Below are 8,875 nucleotides of genomic sequence, written 5' to 3' on the forward strand. Positions count from 1 at the left end.
AATGTTAAAAGATTTATTGTCCATTTTAATGTTGGGAATATTTAAAATAATATGTTTATGTTCTAACAATTTATCTTCTTTTTTCAAAACTTGTTCCCATGTATTGCTCAATGTATGTACGTAAATAAATTGCATAAACACATTGTCCTTTACAAAGTGTCCATATTTGGTTACATGATAAGGAGGGGAGTGAAATTTGCTGAAATGTTGTCAGTTTTCAAGTCAAACTCACTGGAGAATAACAGATAAAGCTTGATTTTTAAGCACAACTCACTAAAAATAGCCATCCAATTTGCTTTTTGTTCGGAAATCAAATCACCAGATTTTTTAAGCTGCAGCAGCCACCATACATGCCACCCCCTCAAAACCAGAAAAAAAGGTGCCTCTGGCTAGCAAGACTGCATGCAGCTCGAGTTATCTGTTCAACCAGAAAGCGCATTAAACACATGTCTCATGTCTCTAATTAACACTTAATTATAGACCCCCAAAAATGTATATATTTATGTGGTACAATTACTTAATGTAATGAACTATTTTGGTGGGGGGATAATAATAAACAATTTAAATAAAATTTTAATGAAGACAATTAAATATTTACCAAATATTAATGGCCACTATTATGTATACATTAAATAGTAGGGATAATGATATATTAATGTTAATTAAAGCTTCAAGTGTGTAAAACAATGGGCGCTTCAATCGTCAATTGATGTCTCCATCATTATTTAAGTAAGATGGCCAAATTAACATAAAAATTCCATTGGCTCTTAATATGTATTTAATATTATATTGTCCGCTTAAGTCAAACATTATTATTTTTATTTATTAATTTAATTAATTCATTAAATTATTGTTCCACATAAATACATTTATTGTTTGGGCCCCTTAATTGTTAATTAGTGACAACTTAATACACATTTAATGTGCCTTATATTATTTTCTTATATTTTCTGGTTGGCTTTTGGCTCAAATCATCAGGGATTTTGACCTTTTAACCTGTTGAACATTGCTGGCAGTGAGCATTTTAGGCATACAAACCGCTGGGTATTAAATTAACTGGTTTGGAGGCCAAAATTGGCAGAGATTTGCAGCTAATTTGAACTTACTGACATGCACTACATTTCCCACAAAATGTTTCTTCACATAATCGATAATGGTACTGACTTTGCAATGTGTACAATTAAAAAATCTGAACATTTAATATGATTTGCCTATCATTTGTGTTACTACTGGAATCTCTTTTGTAAATAGCTGTGTTTGTGTGGCACAAAAAAAGTTGTAAAATTGTACCCAAAATTGATAAATTATTTTCTTTGACATCACCTTATGATGTAACTGTTTTTTGTCTATCTAATGATTATAATATTGTACATTTCTGTAAAATTTTTAGCTAAAAATCTAGATTAAAAAAATTCTACCTGTTGTAAAGTGTATGGTCTGATGTAGAATAAGAAAACATTTTACTTAAAAAAAAAAAAAAAAAAAAGATGTATTTGCCTTTCTTAATTAAATTTCATCTTTTGAAGATGATTTCCTTCCCGAAACTGTTGAATGCTCCAATCCCTGCTCATTTTATTCAACAATTCAGAACGATATCTTCACGATTTCTCATATTGGAATGACAAATCGTGAAGATCATTTAGTGTGTACCCACATTTGCGCAATCCAGTGGGTCACATATGAGATCTTCTGGTTGGCCATGCTCCATGGCCAATCAGACGATATCATATGCGGGAATGTGCAGCTTAATGAAGGATGGAACAAAGTATTGTTCCGTTGTTCATTAAATTGCATAATGTGTACGGGCAGTCTTGGATGGTCCGGGGGTGAAGGGAATTAGTCCCGACCAACGACAAGATTGCACGTTGTTTAGATATGTACCAGGCATAAGGGTCTGATTTAAATGTGCAGATGCTAAAGGGCTGATTCAGAGATGCATTTGCAGCCGCTGGTGCGTTTGTTTGCGGTGTCGCGGGGTGATCATATGCAAATACTAGTTCTAGCAAATGGGGGATGTCTGGGCAGCAACCAATAGGATACCCTTACTCCTGCAGCCTTAGGAGAGAAAAGGGTTTGCCATCCAACCCCATAGAATAGCTGGAAAAAAGACAAATGTCTCAAGCGATCGAGGGAGTATATCAACAATATTTGTTATAACCTGTTAAAATGTGTCTGTGACACAGTGCTGTGACAAGACTGTCCCTTACTCTCCTGAAAGTAGAGCTATACAGTGTTCTGTGACTGTCCTGATAATTGTCTCAGCTTCAACCAATATAATGATCAACCATTTACTCACACAGTGAGCTATATTAAACAATGCCCCCTAAGTACATAATAATCCACTCGGTTTTCCCTGTACACAATAACACAATAAGCCTATCAGTGTTATGAATACCTAATGATCTATCCACTCTAAATGTCGCTATTTAGCGTTTTAAGTCGCACAAGAAATAATTGCTTTTCAGACTTTGACTGTGGTTCTAAAGCACAGAAAAGATATTATTCACCAAAAAGCATATAGTTACATGCTGTGATCTAAATACAATTAGCGCAAAGAAATTATACAATCACTAGGTACAGTCGAATACATACGCATGCGCTCTGGATCCAGATTTTGCTTGCTTATGTACCCTTACAGAGATAGGCAATACAATAGAACAAGTTGGCATAATCCCATTGGTTCTTCTTCCTGGTTCTTCTGTTACGATGTAGTTCATAGGTCAGTTTGTATTGTAATAGTTCAGCCTCCAACAGCTCTTTGTGTCCGTTTTCCCGCTGAAGAACAAGTCTAAACTGGCTAATAGACATTACAGTACAGAGTACATTTCAATGCCTATCTCTCTATGATCCATAATTCACAGACGCATGTTGCGATTTCCTTGCCGATGGAACCGGAAGTCTGCAAATAAACAGTGGCTCAGAATAGCACCAAACACGGTCTGCTTATCATGTACTAAACCTTAGATCTTAAATACAGTCAATTCATAACATAATTAATAATGTATATAACCTTGAATATTAACCTTAATGCTAGGGAACCTTTCTATGTAAGTGTGCAATGTGTAAGTGTAGGGATATTAAGAAAAGATGCTAGTTAGCGTTGTGTGTCTACGTGCTTGTGGAGTGCACCGTGGCACGTGTTTTGCAGGGTTGTTCATATTATATGTTTTAGTAAATGTATGTATTTTTATAATGAGGATTTTTAATAGTGTTCTATTGCGTAGGAGTCGCACGTTGCTAAATAATATCACCGTATGTACTGATATTATGTGAGATTCGATAAAATGGCGTTGGGCGGCCATTCGCAAATGGTGTCTTGTTGCCATTCGCAAAATGGCATCATGCAGATTTTGATTTTTAACAGATTCTGTCTCAGCCAATCATCGGGCTTCTACAGTGTTCCCACAGTACACAATGATACACATTGCGCCTCCAGTACACAATCTACCACACAATGCCCCGCCATACATAATATGCGACCCAGTGCCCCTAGTAGATAATATGCCACTCAATGCTACCCAGTACATATTATGACATACAATATTTCCTTTTCACTTCTTTCTTATTTACTTCCTTATCCTTTTCTAGCTCCTTTTTGTTTTATTTCTTCACTTACCTAGCTGTTCATCTTCCTGCAGGCTTCTTGCGATCCTCCTCACAGGCTCCATGCTCTCTTTACATGCAGCACCAAAGCAGGGTCGGCTCAAACCCAAATTGTTTAGTAAGCGTTTATGGATTTTAGCTCTATTTCAACTTACTCATCCCCCCCCTTACAGCACACACGCTGACCCAGTTACTGGCCACCTCACAGCACTTACTGACTCTCCTCACAGCACCACATAATGCCCCTTCACTGCCCACTTTATAGTCCCTAATACTGACCCTCATTGCACACCTTACAGAACCCCTCTAACTACAGCACCCCCCTCAGCACAGCACCCTTCACAGCACCCTACACCCTTCACAGTACAGAAACCCTCACAGCCCCCTTCTCAGTACAGCTCCCCTCTAAGTACAACATCCCTCTCCCCTCACAGCATAGCACCCATCACAGTACAGCACCCCTCTAAGCACAGCACCCCTCTCCACATGTCATGCTTCTCCCCTCACAGTACAGCGCCCCTCTCCATATAGCACCCTTCTCCCCTCACAGCACAGCACCCCTTTACCTGCTCAGCACAGCACCCCCCTACCCTCACAGCACCCATAGCACTCTTCACCCATCACAGCACCCCTCTCCATATAGTACCCTTCTCCCCACGACCCCGCACCGCACACCTATGCCGCCATGCCCCTTGTTGTGCTGACCTGGCTGCCCCCCCTCCCAGAGGGGGCACAGAGAAAGTCGGCAAGTATGCATAATATAGATATATAGATATTTTTTTCAAAATATATTTTTTAAATTATTTTATAGCATGTTTAAAAAGAAAAACAAACATACATCAAGCAATTTTAAAAAGAAAAACGCCAAAACACAGCCGGATATAGTGGTTACACACATTCATTTAAAAAAAGACTTGGTACAGAACTAAAATAGACTTGTTAAAAGATCAAGAAAAGTAACATATAGCAATGGCAATTGAAAAAGGCGTAGTACCTTAGTTATCACTTATAAATTAGAACAAATAATCATTATACCATATCAACAATAACACACTACATAATATGGTTTTCAGAAAAACAGTAATTGCAATTACAAGCAATGAGACGAAACAATAACAACAGAAAAATGATATCCGTATAAGTGGCTATATATCTCACTTTAAGGAGCATTGTAAGAACAACTTGTCAAATACTTTGATATTCAAGGTCGACACAGTATCCAACCTTGTCAAAAGTAATTGTTTATAGTACCTTAGAAGGAGACCTGTATTAAACAAACCAAGCATTCAATTCTACACTTAGATGTGATTGACTATGACAGGAGTGTTTCTATTTTGTCATGCTGCACATTTACTATTTACTTTGTTATTACATTGTGCTGTGCCTTCTAGGGAGCGGGAATTTCGGAATTACTGTATTGTACATGCTGATCCTTAGGAGGTTTGCTTTATGAGTTAAACTTTATTATCTACACTTATAATAAAGTTGCAATGGTTGTGTATGTACATAGAATTTTTTTTGAGAAATGTACTCCTTGGGACAGTGGCCCTGATTCAGAGGCGCTAGCTATTTGCGAGCGCTCGCTCTGAATCAGGGCGGGACGTTTTTTCTTTTACCCCGGCCTCCAGGCCGCTCACTAAGCTGTGGGTGACCACTCACAGCTTTAGTGGGCGGCCTGGCGATGGTCGCGACCATCGGGCTTGCGACGAGACCCTTGTGGTAGGGTCTCATCCACTGCAAGCCATCACGTGTGCGTACGCGCGCATGCGCACTCCCCAGCCATCAACTGACTTGCAAGCGATATGCGCTCACTAGTGGGTCTGAATCAGGCCCTGTGTATGAACTAAGGAGACAAAATATTTTATTTTTCAGAATTTTTTTTGCTTATTTGTTCCAGCATCACACATAAACTACGGGATGAATTTGGATTGCATTTTCAATATTGTATAGCTTAGTCACCTAGTAAGAAAGTAAGGTTTGTATTATCTCAATGGAAGAGGAGCAATAAAGGAAAAACCAGAAGCTTGACACTTGGCACATGCAGTGTGCAGGCTTCTTAGGTGCTAGATGTATATAAATATACATTTTTGGGACAAGATCTTTTTTGGAGGAAAATCCAACTATATATTAAGCACTAATTAGGCATCTTATCTTGACTCAGTATACACGTCAATCCAGTAGATGGCACACCAAGTCAAATACTACATATCATAGAGTCACTGCTCATGTTACTTGCAACCTTTTCAGTGTTACTGTAAGTTAAGTGGCTTGCTCATGAGTTAGTAGCCCCAAGCTTCTTTTTGTGTTAATCCCTGAAGGAAAAACTGCAAATATTGTTTCCAAAGACATTTTGTGATCAATGTCTACAATATAAAATATAAATCACAATATTACATGCCACTGCTGTCTTTGTTAAATTAGTTCTGCTGAGCAATAACAGACATCCACGTGAGCAAAGCTGAGGGCAAACGCTAGTCAACAATTAAAATTATATTATATGGCAGTCACTGCGATGCTCTCTGCATTATATGGCGGTCACTGATGTTCTCTATGGCGGTTACTGATGATCTCTGTATTTTATGTATTTGCGCTTGCCTGCTCCATTTAAATATGAAGAAACCTCAGGACCACAGAATAAATGCAGCACCTCAATGTAACATGTCTATTAAGATGTGTTTTGCCCTTACCCTACAAACATTTCAATCTGTACAATGTTACAGTACATCTGTATTCAAGCAGTTTAAGGGTGACTATAATCTACTGGGTCTTTGCTCTGTGTGAGAGAAAGGTTGGCTTCACCCCTGCACAAATGCCTTTGTTTCTATGGTAAATAAATACATAGATCTATGCATTGAGTTGATGTGTTATGGTAATCAGGATTCCTCTATATCTGTACCAGCAGTCATGGACACCAATGGCTTGCCTCCAACACTCAACAGGCCACTGATTGCAGACATTCCCAATTGGAATCCTTAACAGAACCCAGCTGGGCTCAGCCTCAGGCTAGAGATGACATAACACCTCTATCAGATGTTAACCAGTAACCACCAGCACCGATGACTCATTTGGGGAATCACCCACCAATCAGCCTCTATAGATCCTACTCAATGCACTACTTCAGTGCCTGAGTATCAATTGTGTTCTACATACAGTAGGTGCTACCGTTCCAGAACTATACTCTCCAGTATAGTTTCCTTCCAGTGTTGTATAAACTTCAGTGTTCAGTTTCCTTGACGGCAGCATTTCAATCCGCTGTGTTTATAGTGTTCCCGCTAGGCTGTTTTAGCGGGCCCTGCACCCTGCCCAATCTTAAAACTGTAAAATGTGCCCTGCCCTAATGGTGGCGCCCCGCTGAAACAGCCAGCCAGGTGCCGTTTTGACCCACTGGCCACAGTGTCCCAAGGGTGGGAAAAGTTACGGTGAAACAGTCACTGTCAGGCATCTTTTCACTCTGCAGGGGCTGCCCAGCATCTTCGTTAGTGCTGGGCATGCCCCCTACAGTGACGAAAAGGAGGCGCATCTTAAGGTCACATCCCCTTTCCAGTTACCAGGCCCTTTTTTCAGACATGCCTCTGCGTCGCATGCAACATTGACTTTTTTCATGCCAGGCGCCCTGCCCCTCTCTGGCCCTGGCGTGAACACTAGTTTACACCTCATATAAGCTAAGTATTCTCTTGCTCTGATGGTGGGAGTCAACTACGCTGTGCCGCAACCTGGGCTTTCACTGAGTAAAGTTCATAACCTCTTCAGAGGGTTGCTGATAAAGTGTGGTGGGGGTCTTAAACTCCATGCCAGGGTATTTGGTTGTGCCAATGCCACTTGTTTTCATTTATCTGCTGTGGGGGGATGTACACTTTCTGCCTTTTTTGAGCTCCAGGGTTATTGCAATTTGTACCTTATTGCACACTACGTACTCTACAAACAGTGCCAACACCTACATATACCCTATTGCACATTACGTGCTGTACAAACAGTGCCAACACATCCGTGCCTTTCATTGCATGCTATGCACTGTTCTCACAACACATCTGTGCCTCTCATTGCATGCTACGCACTGTTCCCACAACACATCCGTGCCTCTCATTGCACGCTATGCACTGTTCCCACAACACATCCGTGCCTCTCATTGTATGCTACGCACTGTTCTCACAGTGCCAACACATCTGTGCCTCTCATTGCATGCTACGCACTGTTCCCACAACACATCCGTGCCTCTCATTGCACGCTACGCACTGTTCCCACAACAAATATGTGCCTCTCATTGCACGCTACGTGCTGTTCCCACAACACATCTGTGCATCTCATTGCATGCTACGCACTGTTCCCACAATACATCCGTGCCTCTCATTGCATGCTACGCACTGTTCCCACAACACATCCGTGCCTCTCATTGCATGCTACGCACTGTTCCCACAACACATCTGTGCGTCTCATTGCACGCTACGCACTGTTCCCACAACACATCTGTGCGTCTCATAGCACGCTACGCACTGTTCCCACAACACATCTGTGCCTCTCATTGCACGCTACGCACTGTTCCCACAACACATCTGTGCGTCTCATTGCACGCTACGCACTGTTCCCACAACACATCTGTGCCTCTCATTGCATGCAATGCACTGTTCTCACAACACATCCGTGCCTCTCATTGCATGCTACGCACTGTTCCCACAACACATCCGTGCCTCTCATTGCACGCTACGCACTGTTCCCACAACACATCCGTGCCTCTCATTGCACGCTATGCACTGTTCCCACAACACATCAGTGCCTCTCATTGTATGCTACGCACTGTTCTCACAGTGCCAACACATCTGTGCCTCTCATTGCATGCTACGCACTGTTCCCACAACACATCCGTGCCTCTCATTGCACGCTACGCACTGTTCCCACAACACATCCGTGCCTCTCATTGCACGCTACGCACTGTTCTCACAACACATCTGTGCGTCTCATTGCATGCTACGCACTGTTCCCACAACACATCCGTGCCTCTCATTGCACGCTACGCACTGTTCTCACAACACATCCGTGCCTCTCATTGCATGCTACGCACTGTTCCTACAACACATCCGTGCGTCTCATTGCATGCTACGCACTGTTTCCACAACACATCCGTGCCTCTCATTGCATGCTACGCACTGTTCCCACAACACATCCATTCCTCTCATTGCATGCTATGCACTGTTCCTACAACACATCCGTGCTTTTCATTGCATGCTACGCACTGTTCCTACAGCACATCCGTGCTTCTCATTGCATGCTACGCACT

Source organism: Taudactylus pleione, unplaced genomic scaffold (assembly GCF_031769625.1).
Source record: "Taudactylus pleione unplaced genomic scaffold, aTauple2 ptg000731l, whole genome shotgun sequence".
NCBI classification, from domain to species: domain Eukaryota; kingdom Metazoa; phylum Chordata; class Amphibia; order Anura; family Myobatrachidae; genus Taudactylus; species Taudactylus pleione.